The sequence below is a fragment of the Mus musculus genome, chromosome 4 (genome assembly GCF_000001635.26).
Source record: "Mus musculus strain C57BL/6J chromosome 4, GRCm38.p6 C57BL/6J".
NCBI lineage: Eukaryota > Metazoa > Chordata > Mammalia > Rodentia > Muridae > Mus > Mus musculus.
The window spans coordinates 76,685,420-76,709,148 of NC_000070.6; the positions used below are offsets into that span (position 1 = coordinate 76,685,420).

The 23,729-nt window shown below is 37.6% G+C and overlaps 1 protein-coding gene and 1 pseudogene across 39 annotated transcripts in view; one reads left to right on the plus strand and one right to left on the minus strand.

Moving 5' to 3' along the window:
- Positions 1-23,729, minus strand: part of Ptprd (protein tyrosine phosphatase, receptor type, D) — a 2,270,506-nt gene that overhangs the window by 744,183 nt on the left and 1,502,594 nt on the right. The gene's annotated exons all lie outside the window — the stretch shown is intronic.
- Positions 6,764-9,226, plus strand: Gm11242 (predicted gene 11242; annotated as a pseudogene).

Below are 23,729 nucleotides of genomic sequence, written 5' to 3' on the forward strand. Positions count from 1 at the left end.
TTCAAAGGCAAATCACATGAAGATTGGAAAACAATTTAGCTATGAATTTCACTTTTTACAGTGAAAATTATGGTGTCTGTGTATGTGTGTTTGTGTGTGTGTACTAATGAAAATCATGTAACAGACTGTCTATAACCACAAGAAAATATGTCTGAAACCTAGAGACATTTGCTTTCTTTACTTTATTATCCTATAAATTAAATGACACCAAACCAAACAATTACTTTTTTTTTTTTTTTTGTCACCAAAGGCAGACACTCAGGAAGTATTTTCCTTCCTGCTTCTCAGAGAAAAGGTATGAGTTGAGAAGTGCATGTCACTGCCAGGCTCCAACAATTTCTGGCTGGGGGCATTTCTTGTCTCATTTTCTGTTCACCTTACCTGCTTTTACTGGTGCCCCATCATCTCGATAAAGTACATACCCCACTCTTCTTTCCCTCTACAAAGGCATGCTAGAATAATGTCACCTGTTTTGTAGCTGGCACTGATGCCTTTGGCATGAAAAATGGAAACACTGGAAATGTTAGGGCATGGTCTACAGCTGCAGCATCTCAATGGGTGCCATCCTCCAGCTAATAACTCATTCCCCTCCAAAGGTACATTTTCACTTCAGGCGGGCATGTCTTTGGATGGCAGTTTCTGAGCTAGAAGTAGTTAGGCCATCCAACAGACTTCTTCATCTTTCTCTCAGCCTGAATCAGATCATTGGCTGCCTGCTCACTCTAGTTCCTCTTACACAGCCGACTTCCCTTATCACTGGCATTGCTTTCAATCTCATTGTAGATCTCGCTGATTAACAACACTGGTCTTGAGAAAATTCTCTTTCTTGAAAGTCAATGCTCGAAGGAGATTAGTCCTATTTATATTGTAAGGCACTCCCTTAAAGCCTCTGGTGACTTTAGTCTCTTGACTGATGCAAACCTCAGCTAATTCTCTTTATCCAGATAATCCACTGGAGTCCAATATTCATCACACGGCAAAATGAAAGCTTTTAAGGAAAAGAATAAATGCGAAGGCTTAAATTCACATAGAATTTTAGTCTTAATAAAGCCATGAAAGAAATTATGAGGAAATAAGCGTTTTTGGGTCCTGTTTTCAATGAAACAATATGAAGGTGAGTGTAATCCATGCTGCCGTAGGACACATGTTTTGGTCATCTTGACAATCTCTAGAATATCTCTAGATTCACAGACCTTAGAGGAGGAAAACGAAGGATGTTTATCCTCTAACCGCACAGGATAAACTTTGTTCAGCAAAACTCTCATTTCTGCCTTGCTTTTGTGAGGATTTCTTTATTGCTCTCTGGTCTCTGCTTGATGTCTAACCTAAATTCATTAGATACTTAATGGGCACTGACCACACACATATTACTACTAATGGATATTTGTAATATAGGGGGAAAGTCTATTTTGAAGGACTTTCAAAGTAATAGTGAATTTATATGAAACTGTTCTGAATTAGGGCTAGAAAACTAGAGAAAGCTAAGGAAACCCAGATTAGTCTCTTCCCCAGTCAAATTTCCTGAGGCACTGGGGGAAGAAACTTTGTGAAGAAAGGCAGGTCTTGTACATGTTAGCTTACTATTCTAGTCTTGGAATAATGCAATCAGCAGTTGACCAGGCTTCTGAGAATGGGCAGTGTTATAATCAGCCTTCACGTCACCCTTTGACCGCTAGTTATACGTAATAGGTCAGCTGACCCCAGTTTCTTACTCAGCAGCCCAGAATCCTACAATGCATTTTCCATATATGTTCAACAAGCACTATGGAAATTTTCCTACATTTTAAAAACCTTTGTACAATAAAAATAAAATAGATAGCCTCATTTTATATTAAGGGAGACAACATAATATAGTCAGTTATCAACTGTATTATTGTATTCCAAAGATTGTTAGGTTATTGGAACAAGAGAATATGGGAAGAAAGAAATATTCAAGATAGAGGTAGAAGGTTTTTTACTGTGAGTACTGTCTTAGGGTTTTATTGCTGTGAAGAGATTTCAAGACGATGGCAACTTTTATAAAGACAACATTTAATGGGAGCTGGCTTACAGTTTCAGAGGTCTAGTCCATTATCATCATGGTGGGAAGCATGACAGCATAGAGGCCAACATCATGCTGGAGATTGAGTTGATAGTTTTACATCTTGATTCATAGGCAGCAAGGAAAATTGTTTGCTATACTGGGCATAGCTTGAGCATATATGACCTCAATGCCTATATCCACAGGGACCCACTTCCTCCAACAAAGCCATGTGTACTTCAACAAAGCCACACCTCGTAATGATGCCACTCCCTATGGGCCAAGCATTCAAACACACGTCTAGGGGGCCATTACTTGTTGACAAACTACCACATCCAATCTACTTTTTTTTTTTTTGAGTGGCCTAAATCAGATAAGCAGAATAAAGCAAAGGCCATTCATTGTACAAAGCAAAACTACCAAGAACAACAAGCAGCATAACTGAAAAATACACCTTTGTCCTGGACTTTCCAATGAAAAATCTTTCACTTAGCGCTTATTTATAAGCTTAACGAAAGGACACAGTCTTAATCATTCTGCCTACAGGACCTATTGCTGATTGTGTGGGTTTCTACAATTTAATTTTAGGTAGAAACAGTGATAGATGCTGATAGTTCAACAGTTAGAATGACGGTAAGGTGTCTGCACATAACCTGTTATCTGACAGCTCTATAAGGAAACGGTAGTTGTGTCAAGGCATTAGATGAAAAAGACTGATGATCTCCTGAATGCCCAGTTTTGGAAATTTCCTTACACAAGTGCATTCTCAGGGCTTGTTAGAGATGGGAAACCCCAGCACAGTCATTTGTTACTCTCCATGAGCACATCCAAAGCGTTTCTGTGTAGGTGACAAGATGATTGTATGCTAGGAAATATTTTCTGACCACATCAACAGCATAGGTATGGGCATGCCCACACCCCAGCCCACACTTACAGAACCCCTCCCTTCCTGCAGATCACTAGATTATCAGGGTAATAGACTATTGAATTTTCCTACCTTATTTCCAGAAAGATTTCAAGCCATTATCTGATTTTACCTGCTTTAAGAAATAGGGGGTAGGGGATTAATGAAGAGTTTTGCTTTATCTTTCTATGTTGGTGTTCTTAGCACACATTAAGAAGAATGGTCTGATGTGGCTCTAAGTTCTTTTCAACTCGTTACTTCAGTGTGCTCTGAAAGCTGTGCTCCAAATTCCTGTGCAGGATGGCACTTCTGTTTTGGGTAGAGGCACCTGTGTAGATTATGTATCATTTAAAGGAATGTTCATCTAGGTTTGAATTGAAATTTTACCCTTTCTAAGATTTCGTACAATTTAACCCAAACAATTATTGTGTAGATCTTCAAAGATGGCTCTGCAGGATTGAAGGTTGGGTAAAAGGAATTGATTGTAGGTGTGACAACTGTTTAAATAATACCATGGAATGAAAATTATAGTTACATTGATTAGCATGATCTACCAGGGATCACATAGTGAGTTGGACCCCCAAACTGTATAGGGTTGCAAATAGAAAATACAGATACAATCTATTTAGCAGCACTTAGCTGACCAATTTCTGCAGACACTGAAATGGGAATAGAGAAATGTTGCACAATTTCACAGCAGATGCATAGTGATTTGGTCTGAGCAACATTTCAGTGATGCTCTGGATTTCTGTCCCCTCCAGGAGGATTTGTCTTTACTCTTTGTGTTAAGAACCAAAGTGATTATACTACCAATTTCTTCCCATCAGAGAAACCAAGGGTGTTTCAACTTTGCACATACCATGACCACTCAAAAACTCAAAAATAAAGTTCTAAAATCCATGAAAATGCAGATTTCCTCTCTTAAAACAACAGGGTCTTACTGTTGGTCTGGTCTTACTATTAAAATGCATATAAAGTTAGTTGCTGGCATGGGCCAGGTGATAACTGAGTGCGTAGGAAGACAAGGAAGCAGGGCCTCCATGTGCTACCTTTTAACGTTTTCATTTTCATAATTTCTATTCCACATGACCAGTGGAGGGTGAAATAGTACTTTAAAGCAACTTATGAGTCAAGTGTAAATGCAGCACAGCCGTTACTTTTAACAAAAAGTTATATGGGTGAACTCACTCTATCTCATCCATCAATAAAAGGAAAGGTGGAGAGAGGGTATGCAGTCATAGTATTGTGTGTGTGAATGGTAGTTATTTAAAAGTATGATATATCATATAGAAAGACTGTGAAAGCCAATGCAATGGTTTTATTGATCATCTTTTCTTCACCACCAGGGAAAAATCACAGCTTCATCTAATTGTTCTTTTGTTTGGTTGACACCCTACAGAAAAGAGATGGAGTGGGTCAACATCAGGGATGTCTCTGACTATGGTTACTTGTCTGTCTAAAACCACGAGGCCTAATCTCTTCCTAGTGCATCGTTTTGATCGTTTTCAATTGAGATAGGGAGCTTACTATATAGAGGGGATTGTACATGATTTCTGGTCTTCCAATCTGTGTCTCCTTGGTGCATGGATTAAGATGTTTGCTGCCATATTTGCATTGTTTCCTGTTAGTAATGAAAATGAATATCTCCTACGGTGTATCACAAATGTAACTTAGAAAGGATGATGAAGTAAAAGCTCTCTGTGTTGTACAGAATGCTGAAGAAACATCTGTCAGAGTTATTAAGTGGTTGTATGATTTCTTTATTGAAAAAAACCTTGAAGAGTTTCCTAAGACTTAAAGCCTATGTTTAAACTCAGAAATAGTCCTATAAATTTTATTTTGTATGATTAAATGATTGTAGAAACAGTATCAAATCATAACACATTTAAAGCAGGTGATTGGTCTATAATAATAGGATTCAATCATTTCCAAATCTTTACTATTAAAATGCATATAAAGGTACAAGTAGATTGATGCTACATAAAGGATCCATATCTAATGAGCTTGTATATGCTTGTTTACAATTCTATTATTCATATCACAGTACACACTGGCATTTTTAACCATTGGTAAGTCATTGAGTACAGAAGTATAAATTGAAGATTGTTAATTTATTTGATGAAAGAAGTAATATATAGTTATTTTAGTTAAGGCTCAAAAGATAGCATGTAACATTTTGGGAACTGTTACATTAGTGATGCAATGGAGACTAATATTTCATTAGGAAACTGGAGTGCTACAGAAAGTTCTAGAAAGCCAAATGCTATTGTTCTACTGAGAAGATTTAGCAATAAAATAACTCTTAATGACATTATGCTATGCTTATACATCTGGCCTTGCTCATCCATCATCAGAGAAGCTTCCCCCTGCAACACATAGCAACAAATACAGAGACCCACAGCCAGAGTGCATGCAAAGAAGGAGAATTTGAACATACTGAGATATTTCCATCAAATCCCTCCCCATATGACTTAGGAAACGCTGTAGAACAGAAGATAAAGAGTGTAAGAGCAAGGGGTGGAGCACATCAAGGAAACAACGTTTTCTAAAGACAGGTCATGCCCAATGCACATATGAATGCACAGAGAGTGCAGCAGCATATACAGAGCCTTCCTGGTCCTCAACACATGAGGTCATAGAGCTGATAGAAGAACTGAATGCTCTCCCTGTCTCTAACCCAGCAGCTATCTCCAACTGATAGCTACTTGCAAAAGAAAGAATCAGTTTCCTCTGAAGGACTGTGTCTGGAGAAACAAGGCTCTCATAGTTAGACACTATGATTTTTAGAGGAAATGAACTCCATAGCATCTTTGAAGGACTTTTTATCGACTCATAAAGTTGATTCAAGACATTTTTAATCTTATAGATCATATGCATAAATATTATGATTTCCAATGTTACGTTTCTGTGGAACTCTTGTTTGAGGAACATGTGTATTTCTGTATCTATATCTGTTTGCGGGATTTTCCCCCCTCTTCTTTTGTTTGTTTTGTTCTATTCTGATTGTCTGATTATATATTATTTTCTTATTACTCCCTAGATGACTCCTTGTTTCCTAATGAGAGACAGAAAATATATGGATCTGAATGGCATAGGATGGGAGGAACTGGGAGGACTAGGAGGATGGAAAACCATAATCTGAATATATTGTATGTGGAAAAAACTCCATTTGCAATAAAATATGTGGGGGGAGCTCTAGAAAGCATCTTTGAAAGAACTCTAAAAATATTCACTACCACAAATATCATTTATCACTGTCTATATAGATGAGACTTGTTGTAATGCAAAGTTGGTCAGTATGAAAGTATGTACGTATTTAATTGCTTATGAAGCTACATTTCTCAACTGAGGTGAGTCTCTATGTTGGCCTCTCTCTAGAAACAGATCCATTCAGAAGAAGTTAAAGCCTGGATCCATAGGCACTACCTCTCAGATAACATGGCAGATTTTTGGCTTAGATTAACACCTTGATTTTAGTGCTTAATAATTTCTCTAGAAAATCTTCTGCATAGTCCAATTTGATAACTTATGATCTATTCCAGGCTTTCAAAAGATCCTGTCTACAACATTTCAAAAGACAGTGACATGTAAGTCTAAACATATCTGAATTTCTGTGTCACTGTTGGTTATTTTTAGTTTCAGAATTCTAAAAATGTAACCAACTGTTTGTTTACAAAGTGCCAAGTAGCTTAACTTTCCTAAATTACTTCATTTAATAGTCACCATAATGCTGAAAATTAGATAATGCAATTGTTTTTTTTTTATGAAAACAAAAGATAGCTTTATAGACCCCATTATGAATCCAACTCCTGGTTCAAATGAATGAGAATTCAAAATAGAGCACCATTTCAGTGCCTCGTGGTGGGGCTCTCTCTGGTTGCTGCAGGTGTGGTACTGATCTTGCAGAAGTGATTGTTATAGTAAAATTTTAAACGAAGACTTCGATATAAAAACTTATAGATCCCCCATATTAGTCAGGCTGTAATTTCTGAGCAACTAGCAAGTCCTGCTCATGGAATCAGTCAATAGGATAAAGAACTACACCTATAGGTTGTTGCAAGATATGAAGATTTACTGACACAGGCACCTGGGATTGAGTCTGTGGAAGCTGTTCTTCAGGTGATGCACATGAGAACCTAAGACTTACAGGGAGTTGTTGAGATGATGAAATAAAAAAAATGTTGAGGTGTGCAATAAAATAGGGGCCATCACTGCACCACTAGCAAGACTTTATCTTGTCAGCCACTTGCTTGAGAGAATAATTCTCATCTTACATAGCAGTAAGAGACTCCAGCGACAAGTGCTAGAAGGAAGTAGAGAGATAACAAAAGCTGCTCAGAGTCTCAATGAACTTGATTATCTTTCTCCAGGCACAGATCTTTCAGAAATAGAAAATGAGCTACTTTCTATTGCAAGAGCTCAACTTGGAGTGGAAAATCAAGCTAAGAGTCTGCTGGAGCAAGGTATGGAGACCGAGAATCCAGCTCAGGTTGAAACAGATCTTCAGGTTTTCCAGAATCTCAGGACTTCTAAGGATACTGTTACCAACGTTGTGGATTATTGTTGCAATGCTTTGGAAGACAGTATCAACAATGCATTGGATATCAAAGTTTTGACTCAGTCTTTCCAGGTGACCTTGAGAAGAGAGAGGTAAGCTACCATACCAACTCCAGAAAACACAGCAGTTTTTCCATGCTTCCTTCTGAATAAATATGAAAAATTATGGATACTGTGTACTGTTTGTGGACAGGTACAGCATTTACAAAAAGTATGAATCAAGAAAAAAGATCCCTTTTCTCCCCTTTGGTTCATGGAGGAAATAGTTAAGGATGGACAGCCTGAAATTTTATGCATATTTTGTAGTGCAATTACTCTGCCACTTTCTTCTCCCTTTCATGAATTAGCAGTCTGTTCTATGATTTTGAAACAGGCATTTGAAGGCACACCCTAAACTAATAGGTCTTTAGACAACTTATGGAAGGTTTTTCAGCCATACATTCAAAATACCCAAGGAAACTTCAGTACAACTTGAACGGCTAACCTCTGTTCACTCCCCATACACAGAAGATGATACACAACCCATTTTCATACTAAGAATACTGGCTAGTTTATGGTTCAGAAAAACCTTCAAAAGAGTCACTGCAACCATATGAGGCAGTTTATCTCTCAAAATCTCTATCATGAATCTTTGAACTCATCAACTTGTTTTTTTTTTCCCCCTGGGTGGGCATCATCCTTTCTCTCATGAGGTTAATAGGGTCATGAAACTATAGCAAGTAAACTCAGTGTAGCTTCCTTTGATGCAAACCTTTCATTAACTGTGTCAAAAATATGGTAACGACAATTCAGTTGTATGCTGTAAAATCAGAGTACCTTCTCTTTGCTCAAGGAGATGCAAGCCACATGATTGGGCCTCTCATTGAAGGACAGTAGAGAAATATGGGAGTGATGAATTCCCTGTTTAAGGTGCACCAATCAGTAACAAATGTGACTGCGAGTCAGTGATCATTCTCCTCAACAGGTGAGCAAACTATAATGTCACCCCTAAAGACAATTCACAGTCTTATGGGGAATGCCATACAGCCCTTACTGACTTCAGTGGCAGATGCAATTGAGGCCATAATAATCACCACGCTTCAGAAAGATATTTCTGAGTCATTATCTAGCCCAGGAAAGCCTGATGTTCCTTGTTCCCTGTACATGAAGGAGCTACAAGGTTTCATTGCCAGAGTTATGAATGACTACTTTAAGCACTTTGATTGCTTGATTTTGTCTTTGACAACACTGAAGCTATTGTGCAGAGAGTCATTGAATTTTTTTTTTTTTTGATCAGCAAGGCCAGGCTCATAAGACCACTTGGTGAAGATGGGGCAAATGTGACTTGCTACTGATTTAGCACAGATGCAGTCGGCTGTGGGTCCACTTAGCAGAGGAGTGCTTGATTTGGGGAAGTCCCATGGCATCCTAAGGCCATTCAAACCCCTGCTCTTCCAGACAAGTGAATATGTGGCCCATTGTCTAGCATTAGGAATGTTACTCTATTCACTATCACATTTACTTTTGTTTCACAAGAGCAATGGTTGAGCTGAAATTCCCATGGCTACTTCTTCCATATAAAAAGGAAAGTCTTCTCTTTCACAGGGGATCCCTGGAAGCTTATGTTCTATCAATGAGAAGCAGACAAGGAAAACAATTTTTACCAGTATATTCCATTATCATTCTGCTGTTTCAGAAGGCTATGGCTAATCTTAAGTGACCTGCAGTCTCCATGCACAAACCTGTCCAAAGAGGGAAGCTACCAACAAAATATCATAGTTGTCTGTATTTCCAAATGATCTTGTTGCCTCTAGCACTTCAAGTTTGAAATATCAAAATAGATGTCATATGAAGTACCCCAGAGGTCCAACACCACTAAGGTGAGCAAGAAATTTATAGAGAAATGGGAAAGAAAGGGAAGCAGAATGGTGTGTGCCCAATGAAGAGAGGTAGAACTAGAGACATGAAAGTAGTGAAGAACAGCCTGACATGAGTAGCCGGTTTTGCCACTTGAGGTAGCATGTACTGCTGACAAGGACCATGTGTGGGTCATGGTCTGCAACGTTAGAGGTCTATATCAATGTCCATGGCTCATGTTACCACCAAAGGTCATGTAGGTGTCCCTGGTCTGGACTGCTATGTGGGATCAAGTTGATATCCGAGGAATCAGAGCTGCCCCTATCCCTCATAGACTTCTGCATTCAGTGGAGCTGGTCCTGTATCTAGACTTGACAGTGCCATTGAACTGGCCCTGGAGGTGTGGGCATGGAAGAGTTGGCCCTGTCACTTACCTAAGCAAAGAAGGAGAGCTGGCCATAGTGATGGGGGTGCAGGAGAGAGATGTGTTTTACCTCCAGGCTCAGAACCAGACCTCTGATTTATCCCACCCCAACATCTATGAACATCTATGAAAGGACTGGTTCTGAAGAACAAAAAAGTTGAAGGCTCTTCATTGGCACAAGGTAAAAACAGTATATTCAAGAGGAGTCCCAATAAGGTTCCAGTATTGGTAGTTTAGCAGAAGTCATAGATCTCTAATGAGACCAATGACCCATTGCAATGAACATTAGCAAGTATAGCCAAAGTATATACTGTATAATAACACCGTGTTATACTGCAATCTCAAAGGCAATAGTTATTTATTTATTTATTATTTTACATTTTCTTTTGGTGGAGGACAGATATAGAGGAACTTGGAGATGAGTGGGATTTGAGTACATGGTATGGAATTGACGAAGAATCACTACAAAGTTAAAAAAAGAATTCAAAATAAATTATTTTATAATCATTAGAACACAGAGAAACTGTCACGCATAAGGTATCACCAAAATGAAATGATGACAAATATTTTTATTCCACTGAAAATTTCTCTTCTCTGTACAGATCTTACTGAGCATATTTGGCTCCTATACAGACCAATTTTATTCAGTTCATGAGTGGCTGCATTGTGTTTGTAGTTGAGAGCAGGTGATTGAGCTCAGTGGCAGATCACTTATCTAGATGGTGTGAGGGTATAGACAAAGCCTCCACAACTACTAAAAAAATTATCATCTTCACATTTAAGAGAAGCTCGAGGAATATCAAAACAGTTACTACCACTATTCAATAACTATATAATTTGTAAAATGATAGAAACCCCTCATTATACTTAACAAATAACTCTTTTTGAACCATCTGATTTAGAAAACTCAGAGTGAATGAAAAAAGCTCCCACTACTATGTTTAATAGATGCTATATTCAACGCTATTATTATTTTTTTAATCAGTGACAGTGATACAGCCCTGGTTTTTGCCATCTTCTACATCTATCTGCTTCTAGAGTTTCTGACATCTTCACATCTTCAAATTTGTTCCTAATTCCAAAAAATTAGCTTTCTTAACACCTATAGCTGTACATATCTTTTATATCTGACTGAATTTACATTGCCCCAAATATCATGCATGGCACATTATATAAATATCAGGAAATTATAAAGTAGCTTTTATCTATCAATTATAGATTTATAATAGCCAGAAGCTGGAAACAAGCAAGATGTTCCTCAACAGAAGGATGGATACCAAACATGTGGTACATATAAAAAATGGAGTATTATGCAGCTATTAAAAACAACAACTTCAAGGAATTTTTCGGCAAATGGATGGAACTAGAAAATATCATTCTGAGTGAGGTAACCCAGACACAAAACACACGTGGTATATACTTACTAATAAGCGGATACTAACCCAAAAACTCACAATGCCTATGATACAACGTACAGACCATGTGGAGCATAGAAGGAAGGAAGATCAGGGGGTGGTTGCTTCAGACCTGCATTGATGAGGGAACAGGACGATTGTGGGAGATGGAAGGAGAGTGGAACAAGGAGGGAGGAGGTGGAAATAAGGGTGGCAGTATCTGAGTCTGGAGGAGACATGAGAGAGGTACAGAGAAAGGATCAAGGAATCAAATAAAAATAGGTAGCAGGGGGGACGAGGAACTGGGCATAGCCACTGGAGGGTCCCAGACACCAGAGAAGCCTGATGCTCTGAGGACGAAATGGAATTGACTTTAGCTGCAATGCACAGAGAAAAGGGAGATAGAACTGCCAGTAGACAGGCACAACCCCTGGTAGAGGGATAGAGTCACTCACCCATCTCAAAGTTTTTTTGTAATACAAAAATGTTCCTGTCTAAAGGAAGAACAGGGATAACAAAATGGAACAGAGACTGAAGGAAGTGTCAACCAAGGAATGGCTCCACCTGGGGATACATCACATCTGCAGACGACAAACCCAACAGTGTTGCTATGGTCAAGAGGCACTTGCCGACAAGAACCCAGTGTAGCAGTTCCTGGGAAGGATCGGCCAGCAACTGACCAAAGCAGAGGCAGATGCTTCGAGCCAATCATTAGGCTGAACTCAGGTAATCTCGTGGAGGAGCTGGCAGCGGGACTGGAGGAATCAGAGACCTCTTTGGAAAAACAACATAGGCTGGCATGACCACCCAGTACTCCCAGAGACTAGGCCACCAACCAAGGAATACACCTGGAGGGACCCATGGCTCCAGATGAATATATAGCAGAGGACAGCCTTGCCTGAGAGCAACAGGAGGGGAGGCTCTTGGTTCTGGGGATTTTTGATGTACCAGAGTAGGGGCATTCTGGAGTGGTGGATGTGGGAGCACTCTCATACAGGCAAAAGGGAGGGGGCAGCAGGTGTGGGATGTGGGGTGGGGTGGGGGTGGAAGTGGGGTAACCAGGAAATGGGATAACATGGGATGAGGGGTAGGTTGAGGGGGTAACAGGGAAGTAGGATATCATTTGACATTTAAACGAATGGAATGATTAACAATAATAAAAGAAAAATATGTGAAAAAAAGGGAAAACCAACCAAAAAATGAAAGTAAGCTTCCTTTTGAAAGATGTAAAACACACACCAAAAAGATGTAGGGTATATTAAATACACATATTACAGTGTTTTTTTTTTTTTTTTTTTTTGTCAGGATAGAAAGTTGAAATTGGAACTTGATGATGTGTGCTTTCAGTACAGTTTATAAAATTTTCAAGAGCACGTGTAGAAAGAAATTTTACGAATCAGTACAGTGTTATGTTTTTCATTACAAAAAAAGTCTTTCCTGCCTCAAATACCACCACCACCAACAAAAAGTCATGTTGGCATGCAGTTCAAAACATGGCATGAACATAAAGACAATTACCTGGCATATCTTCTTTGAAGTTGTTTATTCTGGTTCATAGACCCAATTTCTGTCATATTCCCAATGAATATTTATATTAAATTGTGGTGCAATGTGCAAACCTAGAAGTAGTATAAAGAAACTCATCTTCCATCACTTGTCCCACCACTGAAGAAAGCAAAATCATCCCCATTCTTAAGGGATCCATCCCATAATCAGCTTCCAAATGCTGACACCATTGCATACACTAGCAAGATTTTGCTGAAAGAACCCGGATATAGCTGTCTCTTGTGAGACTATGCCGGGGCCTAGCAAACACAGAAGTGGATGCTCACATTCAGGTATTGAATGGATCACAGGGTCCCCAATGGAGGAGCTAGAGAAAGTACCCAAGGAGCTAAAGGGATCTGCAATCCTATAGGTGGAACAACAATATGAACTAACCAGTACCCCCCGGAGCTCGTGTCTCCAGCTGAATATGAATCAGAAGATGGCCTAGTCGGCCATCAGTGGAAAGAGAGACCCATTGGTCATGCAGACTTTATATGCCCCAGTACAGGGGAACGCCAGGGCAAATAAGTGGGAGTGGGTGGGTGGGGAAGTGTGTGGGGGAGCATGTGGGGGACTTTTGGGATAGCATTGGAAATGTAAATGAAATAAATACCAAAAAAAGGAAGAAAAATATGAATTTGCATGGTGGGAAAAAATGTCAATGTTCATACATTTATTTCCATTGGTTTTTAAAATAAATAGACCTTGAGAAGATTCAGTCTTTGGAATATAGCATTGTTATAACCATAGGACAATTAAATTCACAGTACTTTAAAGTGATTTTGATATTTGAAAATTTCATAGATATAATTCATCTTATTTATCCCACAAAGCCTCCTAGATTTTCTTTTACTTTCTTAGCTGTCCAAATTTATATTCCTTCTATCATTCTATATATTATTCTATCTATCTATCTATCTATCTATCTATCTATCTATCTATCTATCTATCTATCTATCTATCTACCTACCTACCTACCTTTCTTTCTATCTATCTATCTATCTATCTATCTATCTATCTATCTATCTATCTATCTATCTATCTATCTATCTATCATCTTCTGTCTCTACATCTTTATCCCTTTCCCCAAATCCATATAATCGCCTGATCATGGTTCTGGTGATATATCAGATGTTACATCATTAAAGAATACAGACTCCTTCTCTTCCAGCAACAGACAAATGCCAAAAGCTTTTCAGTTAGGGGTAAGAATTTTTGCCCACTTCCTCTCCTTCCTGCTAGGATTTTTGTCTGGTTGGAACTTGTGCATGCTCTCCCAATTCTGTGAATATACATGTGCATCTGTCCTGTTTTGGCACTGTTTCTTTGAAGTCATCCAGTACTTCTAGCTCTTGTAATCTATCTCTTTCCTCTTTGGTATAGATATTTGAGATTTAAGGGTATGTGATAAAGACATTCTAATTATCATTTAGAAGTTCGAAGTCTTATTTTCTGTACATTGATCAATTGTAGGTCTCTGTGTTAGTTGTTACCTACAACAAGAAGCTTTTATAATGAGGGTGAGCTCATGGCTATAGCAATATGTTGTTAGGAATAATTTTATTGCCATGTTTATTGTGTTGTACATTTCCCCCCAGGAGCCATGGATTATTTATCCAGGTGCCCTTGACCTTATTGACAATATCAGGTATAGTTTCTATGTTATGGGATGATCCTTGCATCAAAAGTGTCAAAGTGGTTGTTGACTCCCATAACATCCAAACCACTATTGCACCATTAAATTCACAATATTAAAGAAAAACAAACAAACAAGGAAGCAAAAGAAACAGAGAAACAAAACACCTTAGATCTTTAGCAGTGATTGCCAAAGCAGATATACTTATGAAGAAAACATGATTTTATTAGAAGAACTGTGTTTTTTATGAAAACCAAAACCCTAGTTATTCTCTCTCTCTCTCTCTCTCTCTCTCTCTCTCTCTCTTCAGGTAGACTTAGGGACAGCCAAGCCATCGTGCAGCTCCTACTCAGATCAAGGAATAGTTCTGAATTTAGAAGTGGATTTTGCTACAGGGGCTTTTCCGAAATACTGATGGCTTTGCTCTTCAGTATGCTATTTATGTCCTGTCCAGGTTTTCCATTGCTTTTCATGAGAGTATTACTAATTTCACTTCTCAACAAAGTAGGTTATCTATTAACTGGAAATAGCCTGCGTACTACATGTTACACAAAATTACAAGGCTTATTATAGTCCATACCAAAAAGTGTTGTAGAAAATTGGCTGCCTCACCTACATGCAACCAGTCATGTTCAATTATCAGCACCAAGAAAGCCAAGTGTGAGCTAATTAGCCAGCCCATGCCAGACAGAATAGGGCATATCATGTCTTGAAATAAAAATTTAAGGAAACAGTTCTACTTTCCAGAGTGAATAATACAATTCATTTCTCTTTTAGCAAAATGGATGGAAATAGAAATTATTGCACTAGATACAATACATAGAAATTAAAAAAATAAAAACCACATGTAGTTAATCACTACAGAATTTGTATATGTATGACATAAAATCAGAACAGAGAAACTATTTGGGAAAGTAGGGAAAGGGGAGGGAGGAGGGAAGAGAGGGTGTTGAATATGAACAATATTGTATATTACATATATATTAAGATGTCATAGCAAATCTCATTATTTTTAATGCCAAGGAAAATTTTTAATAGTATAACTTGCCTAACTTTGTGTGAAATTTTATAGAGAGCATGGTTTGGGAATGAATGAAACAAAATTTGTTGAAGTCTAGATTCCAGTCATCAATACACTTTTAGAAAAAATAAAAAATGATTTTGAGAAATTTCCACAGGAATACAAACAGAATCAGTCATAGTAGGTCAAATTGCATGATATAGGTACTGATATGAACTCATAAGGAGAATATCTCAGGAAAAGCACAGCTTGAGAAAGACAAATTAACCAGTTGATTACTGATATACGTAAACATTTTGTACTAAAAGCCAAGAACGCTGAGAGGAGCTGCAGAAGTTTGACAAACTGCCAAGCAAATTGGTTACAACTTGTGAGCAAAGCTTAATGCTGACATGGAGAAAGTGACCTTTTGTCTGTACATCTACATAGAGGAGACAAAGATATTACTTCTCCCAAATTTCAATGACTATTGGGTGTAAAACTATATGGCACTGGTGTTATAGGTTTGATGATTAATATTTTCTCGGAAGGAGTATTTGATAGTAATGACTAAGAGAGAAAATCTAGGAAAGGAAGACAATTGTTAAGATAATCCTCAGTAAGGGTTATGCACAATGATAAGATAGATTGTCTTTGTCTATCCTCCATCTATCCATCCATCCATCCATCCATCCATCCATCCATCCATCCATCCATGCATCTGTCCATCCCTCCATACATCCATTTATCTCTTTGCCTATATATCTTGTAGTCTATGTGGTTGTGCCACATAAGTATATCTATATCTATCTATCTATCTATCTATCTATCTATCTATCTATCTATCTATCTATCTATCTATCTAACTATCTATCTATCTATCTATCTATCTATCTATCTATCTATCTAGATATATATCTTCATCAATTACAGCCTAAACTACTTGATATAGGTGCCTCAATAGTTTGTTGGCTACAATTAGAAATAAATTCTTAGATGAAGATGATACTGCTAACTACTATGGTAACTCATATTATTAAAGTGTTTATTGATTAATTTTAATGTTTTGCAATGCAGAATGAAATTAAAACTGAACAGAAATGAATAGTTATAATTTCTTCAAGATGCTGATTTGGTAGGGTCTTAAAAATTAAAACCCACAAGGAACTAAGAAAATTATCTTTTTACCAACCTTCCTAACCTAAATCTGACAGGTGTCTCCTGGTAAGCTGAAACCTGGTTTCAAACCTCATATCTTCTTGGCCCCCCCAATAATAAAGTTGGAATCAACCAATTTTCAGTAGGTTTTGACGCATTGTTTGCCAGTTTATAAGCTTTTATATTTTTATCAAAATATTATTAGATGAAAATCATTAAAAGTCATAAATATAAACAATTTCCTCTGTTTTTTACAGGTTTCAAAATGTTGCAAGAGTTGCCATCTTCTGGGTACAGTTGATTGGAGAAAATAACTCCAAGTCTCGAAGGAAGTCATGTCATTGTTTTGTTAAGTTTTGTAACAACAAACCATTCAACTGAACAGCTGGTGTTCCATCCCTGAGTCCTCCCTCACCCAATCTCCTATCTTCTCTCTTTTCATTCTAGTCCCTCTTGTGTGCCAACTTCTCTTATGCTTCTGATAGTATAAATGGGGAATAATATATATATAATCCCATGAAGTATAATCCAAATACACATGCATAGGTGATGCAGCAGTATGATGGCTCTCAGTAGTGGAACTGACAATATTCTTAGACAAGCTGGCCACTGTAAAGCAGTGTGGTCAGAGCAGCATCAAGCTTTGCCCCAGTGTACTTTACCAGTCACATTTCTCAGTATGGTAGTGCTGCACTTCAATATCAGTGAAAGACTGGTGTCTGATCCATTAGTGTCACTCCAATTTGCTATCAAACCACACATGCAGAGGCTTTTTCTAATTTGATCTTCTACTCTATTAACACTCTGCTATAGTCTGAATTCCATTACCAGTTGACCTCTCCTTTAACACTTCATTCCCAGGTCTGCAGTTATCAAAGGGATAAATCCTACTGTGTAGTATGAGCCCCTTCAGGCCATGGAACTCATCATTTATTTCCTGTTTCAGATCACACACGTCTTAGTAGGTAGAGAACGGCCTGTCACAGAGCAGGCCCTCAGATTCTGTGTTTGAATTCATTGGAAAAACGACTTTCCCATGTGAGAATCACTCATCTGATGAGGCAGTCGTTTACTGAGCAAGCATGCCATTCCAGGTTAGGGGAGAAACCCTGAGTTAAATGTTGCCTTGCTGACTGAGTTCAGACTATGTTCTAAGCCTTAGGTTTAATGACATATGTCATAAAAAGAATTAATCCCTTCATTTAACTAGACTTCAGGATGTAAAATATGTAACAAAAACCTAACAAATATTTAAAGGCAAGAGTAAAAAAACAAGAGAATAATCAAATATGAGCTGTTTGTATTTGGATGTTTTACACTCTGAAGTCTTTTCTGATATTTCAACTCAAACATGAAAGAGATAGAGTCAAATGCACAGTAATGAAGAGTAGGCCAGGCAGCATGGGCAGTGAGAATCATGGGTAACATGTTGGACTTCTTGAATATAGAAAGAGGGTTACTGACTATGCAGCTCTGTGAGTGAGAGAAGAGCAAGTGATAGTATTGATAGCCTAGACAGGTTTAGATTAATCAGCATTATATAAGCCCAAACTGCTACTAGGTTTTCATTGTGGGGTCAATGAAAACTTATAGTGGAATATGTAGGAACAATACAAGAGAAAAGTTTACTTGGATAGTTTCAGCAGCTATATGGATTTCAAATGTTTGTCAGTCAGCATGTTCCAGAGAGGTACAGCCTAGCATTTAGAAGTGATAAATATGCAGCTAGAGTCAAGAGCTCCGGGGTACTGGTTAGTTCATAATGTTGATCCACCTATAGGGTTGCAGATCCCTTTAGCTCCTTGGGTACTTTCTCTAGCTCCTCCATTGGGAGCCCTGTGATCCATCCATTAGCTGACTGTGAGCATCCACTTCTGTGTTTGCTAGGCCCCGGCATAGTCTCACAAGAGACAGCTACATCTGGGTCCTTTCGATAAAATCTTGCTAGTGTATGCAATGGTGTCAGCGTTTGGATGCTGATTATAGGGTGGATCCCTGGATATGGCAGTCTCTACATGGTCCATCCTTTCATCTCAGCTCCAAACTTTGTCTCTGTAACTCCTTACAAGGGTGTTTTGTTCCCACTTCTAAGGAGGGGCATAGTGTCCACACTTCAGTCTTCATTTTTCTTGAGTTTCATGTGTTTAGGAAATTGTATCTTATATCTTGGGTATCCTAGGTTTTGGGCTAATATCCACTTATCAGTGAGTACATATTGTGTAATGCGCCCACTTTATCCATACCTGTTGCTTGCTCTGGACAGGTTGCCTAACTTCTCTTTGCTTCTATCTATTTATTCATATAATAGTTACAATAACAATATCTGATATTGTGACTAAAGATATGGGGAGTACCAAAGACAGTGACTGGCACAGAGTAGCCTCTTGATGTTGTATTTCTTCTCATTTGAATGATCATGAAAATTTGCTTGTCAGTCTCATGGTAAGGGTTTTTGACTGATGTTAAAGGGAACTGTTTACTATAAGATGTCAGATATATGTTTATTTTTCACATGCTTACAAAGTAACATAAAATTTCTCATTAAAATTAAAGGGATTCATCAGATGATTTTCATTAAAGCCTTAAGAAATCATGTGACTAGAATTATTTAATCTTGTTGGAGTCCTATCTTCCCTTTTCAGTGTTTTGCTAATTTAATGGTTTGCAATTCAAGCATAACACAGGTAATAAATTTAGGTTGTAGGAGAGAAAGTTGTGGTAAACTCCTCAGAAATCAAAGTGGGAACACCATTTTATGTTCTTTTGTTGAAGCTCAACTCTATGTAAAGACCCTTTTAAGATTTAATACCTTGACATAACCATGCTTTTAATTGTTACCATATGTCTTTCCTACTGACCTTATAGTCTGATGATCTGAGTATTATATATTGATAGAAAGTAAATGGAAATTTTGACTAAGTGTATATTTTGGATTGTTCAGAAAATTTGGACTACTCATCTTCCTTAGCCAGCCTCAGTGGGGGCCAGTTCTATAACAGGTAGATTGCAAATTTTCACTCTACTTTATGCATAAGATACAAGTTCCAAACCTGAATAGGAATCAGATGGTCACTTTATATGTTCTATGTTAAATATTTTAGTATAAACTAATAGTTCTATCTTATTTTAGTCATTAATTTTTAATCATTTTTTGAGTAGGGCCTCGTGTATCTTAAGCAGGACTTGAACTCTCTGTATAGTCAAGAATGACCTTGAACCTCGGCCCTCCCTGTTCTACCTCCTGAGTACGAGGACTACAGAGACACACCACTTTTCATGGTTTATATTCCAAATTTTAATTTTACTAGCAGGATTTTTCCACTATAAGATAAAGCTTTGACTGAGTGTCAGAATTTAGTCTGTGGAAGAACAAGAATATTTCTTGGAAGAAAATGTGTGCAGAGGTCAAAGAAACAAATGTATTCTCTTGGTTCATAACAATGTGTGCCAGAGGATCAACAACACATGTGCCTCCAACACTGAGCAGACACAGTCGGGTTACAAATCTCTGGTACAGATGGCAGGGGTTGTCCACTGCCCTGATGCAAACTCTAAGCTGTGCTATAGTCTTTATAAACTGTGTAAGTGAACTCTATGCAGAAACTGTTGCACAGAAGTCTTCATTTTATAATACGTGGAATTTGCTCAAGAACAGAGACACAAAGCATGCTGCAAAATTAACTAAGGTGTCAGTCTACACCCAATCTACTCTGTAAAGTTAGTCCCCTGTAATATAAATGTTATACATGATAGCCAATTTACAAGAACAAATAAGTAGTTTAATTATAAGAATTTGATAGAGTGAGAATGACTTTATATAATGATTTTAGTAATAAAATGTATTTCTAATTGTGATATTAGATGAAAAACCACAGAAAAAAAATGTATCAGTAAGAAAATCACATTGTTTTCCCTAATTAACTTGAAAGTGTATTCTATTAGTGCTCTCCAGAAGGCAGGATGTATTTAGTCTGAGCTTAAGCAAGGTTTGGTATTTTAGAAGGTTGGGGATTTTCATTAATCCTTCATGGTTTTAAAAAAGTCCCTTTGTGCCATATGCAAGTGTACAAATTACCACTTAAAATATCAGTAACAATAACAAGGGTATATCATTTCATATTTTGGAAACAATATTTCAAAAAACATTACATTAGATGAGACAAGGATGAAAGGCAAGCTTATAGACAGTGCACATGGGTAGACATATCTTGATTTCAGAGAAGGGTGATATCTTCCATGGAGACAAGTACTCTTATTCTATTAATGAAAACAAACAAAATCTGAGATGAAGGCACTCTGTATCCCAGTCTAATTAAAAGAATGTTTGCTTTGAATGCTTCATTGAATTTACTTTGTCCCTACTCAAACACGTAATCATAGAAAATGAGCTGCAGGCAATGGTACAGATTCAAACTCTTCCTTTCCAACGCTTCAGGGAACACAGAGCAGAACATTTAGTTTTGCTTGCACAGTTGTAAGGCTAAAGTAGTAACCTATTTTTCTCCTAAGCAAAAGTGGTATATAATTTAAAAATAACATGACAATGGGAGTTTACAGTATAACTAGATTGCACCTAAAAATGAATTCGATTATATTCATTTTTATGTCATAATACTCCAACACAGGACACAAAAGATATTGAAATTTTAGAATTTTTTCATGAATAGTGATTTCAATAGAAGGTATTTTATTAATTAACCCTAATTTTCATTCATTTTGCACTCTGTAATTGAAGGTACTTGAGGTGATATAAAGGGATTCTTTGTTTAATGTTCATGCATTTAACTGATTTAGAACCATTGAGACAATATGCCTTAGGTACAGAGTCCAGGGCTTATCCGAGAAAGCAGGAGAATGACATGCAGGTGTTGCTGAGGTTGGAAATAGCCAAACAGAATGTGAGAATACTCTAAGGCTTCTTAGGTTCTTCTGATGGAGTGCCAAGCTGGGCTTCTATCCACTACTTTGTTTCACTAACAAAACGTTCCTGAGAGAGGAATATTTTAAAAATAATATTAAGGCCTCTAAAGATTAATCAACAGTATTTCAAATAAACAGTATTACGTTGATTTGATTTCTGGTTAATACCAGATAATCAATACCCTTCAAGGGAATACGGAAAAAGCATGTTGGCAGAAGGAAGGCACAGAGTTCCTTAAAAGACACTGTAAACACCAGCATCAGAAGAGGAAAAATGTATGCAAGATGTAGAAAAAAGCAGAGATTTATCCCTCAGTAGGATCAGGTTTGGTCCTACTCTACACTAATCCTCCTACCCATGGCTTTCACATTTGCAAGTTACAGTAGACTACAGGAATTCATTCTTGGTTCTCAAATTCTCTACTTCATATAGCCATCGTCGATTCAGAGGGTATCACTTTCAAAGTGCATGCTTTGGTTCAAGTTTGCTGATTTGAAGCCTGGTAGTCAATAACCTCCAAGCAGGTCTCTTTGTCTCTGACCTAGCTGATCTGATTCGCTTTTGATCCTTTTCTACAGTTTCAACAACGGTTCAAATTTTTAAAAACGAAATGGCTCATAAAGGCCAGTGTGGCCCCACATTTCTTCTCCTATGAAACCCTGTCTGCCCTGATTTCTTTATCTGACTTGCTGTGTTTTACTCTTTTCGTTATTACCTTTGATTCCTCCCAACAGAGGAATGGTTCATTAATTCAAGGGTGTGTTTGCCTGTGTGTGTGTTCAGATGTGATTCCTGGGCTTGAAAGCACATTACAATTGTTAAATAAATTTAATAACATCAAATGAAAAATGCAGATTAAACACAGGATATGCTCTAGGAAATATTAGGAAAGAGCATGACTACAATGTAATCAAACACTTCAGGACCAGCATGTGCAGAATTATAACAATGATGCCTTTTAGGCCTTAGAATTCTTACCTTGAATTATATTAATTTATAACCCTATGCCTGTGTTAGTGAGATGATCACTCTGAGCACAAGAGCACAGAATGGTGTTTAGAAATTTTACCAAAGTTTAAAGGGCTCTTACTTTGTTTAAATATGAAGCAAAGCTGAGAGAAGCTATGTCTCCCACTATTTTCAAACTTGGACTCATACTTTCCACTTGACACCATCACCTTGAAACTTAGTACAACCATCATATTTAGCAGTAAAACTACACAATATCTTGATTTGTTCCTTTCTATGGAATCCTTTTTGTTCACTGAAGCATTTAACTTATATAGTTCAGAACTGAACTGCTTAGAAAAAAACAGACTAAATCAGCATGTGTGCACATATATACAAAAGACATTCAAGACAACTAACCTGTCTTCCGTGCAATAGTTTCCAGGACCATACACTGATGTATTCATTTTATTTTGGGTGAGTTTCTTTAAAAGAGGTAATAGTTGAGATATCAGTGCTTTGTTTCTTTTACAATCTAGAATGTATAAGTATGTGCTCTGACAAATGCCTTGATTCTGCATGAACCAACCTACCTACCAAGGAAAGGTGGACATTACTACAGCTCTAGAGTCAGTCACTGTGTAAGACTCTGGTGAACCTTATCTTACTAGGGACTCCCTGAGTGAACGAAGCAGAGAAGGAAAGATATGCAAAGAGCAAGAGGAATTTATTGTTCAACATGTTGGAGTTGCCCTGCACATGGAGAGAGAGAACGATCCAGTGCAACCCTTCTGGTAAATCTTTATATAATTCTCAAGGCAGCAGCCATTAGGGCCAATGTGATTGGCAGAACAGTGTGACTTAACGTGATAGGTCTTTAGAGAATGAGGTAGGTGTCCAATGGTCACAGAATGTGCCTATGAGCTCTGGGCCTTTCCTACTGCTGGTGACAGGTGGTAGGTTCCTCCGCCCTGTGGTCTGAGATGTAATTAGCCCCTCCCTTCCAGAGGGGAGGGCTGCCTATGCTCTTTATGACCTTTCCCTTCCAGGAGGGTAGGAGTCTAGTAGAAGTTTCTAAAGCTCCTGAGCTGACCTCTTCAACTGTATATCAAATTAATCAGAACATAATATCTTGAATATATGCTGTTTCTTAAAATTTCAGTTATAAATAAGTTATAATTGGAGATTTTCTTTTGCAATAATTTTGCTGACTATTTTCTTATATTTATTCACCATAGCAATAAAGAGATTAAATAAAAGCAGTTTTATTTCGCTCTTTTTCTCCAAAGTTTGAGCATATACACTTATGGCAGGTACATAAATGTCTAAATGAAAATGACAGAGTTTTAATTTAATACAAACCTCTCTTACACCTGATCACCA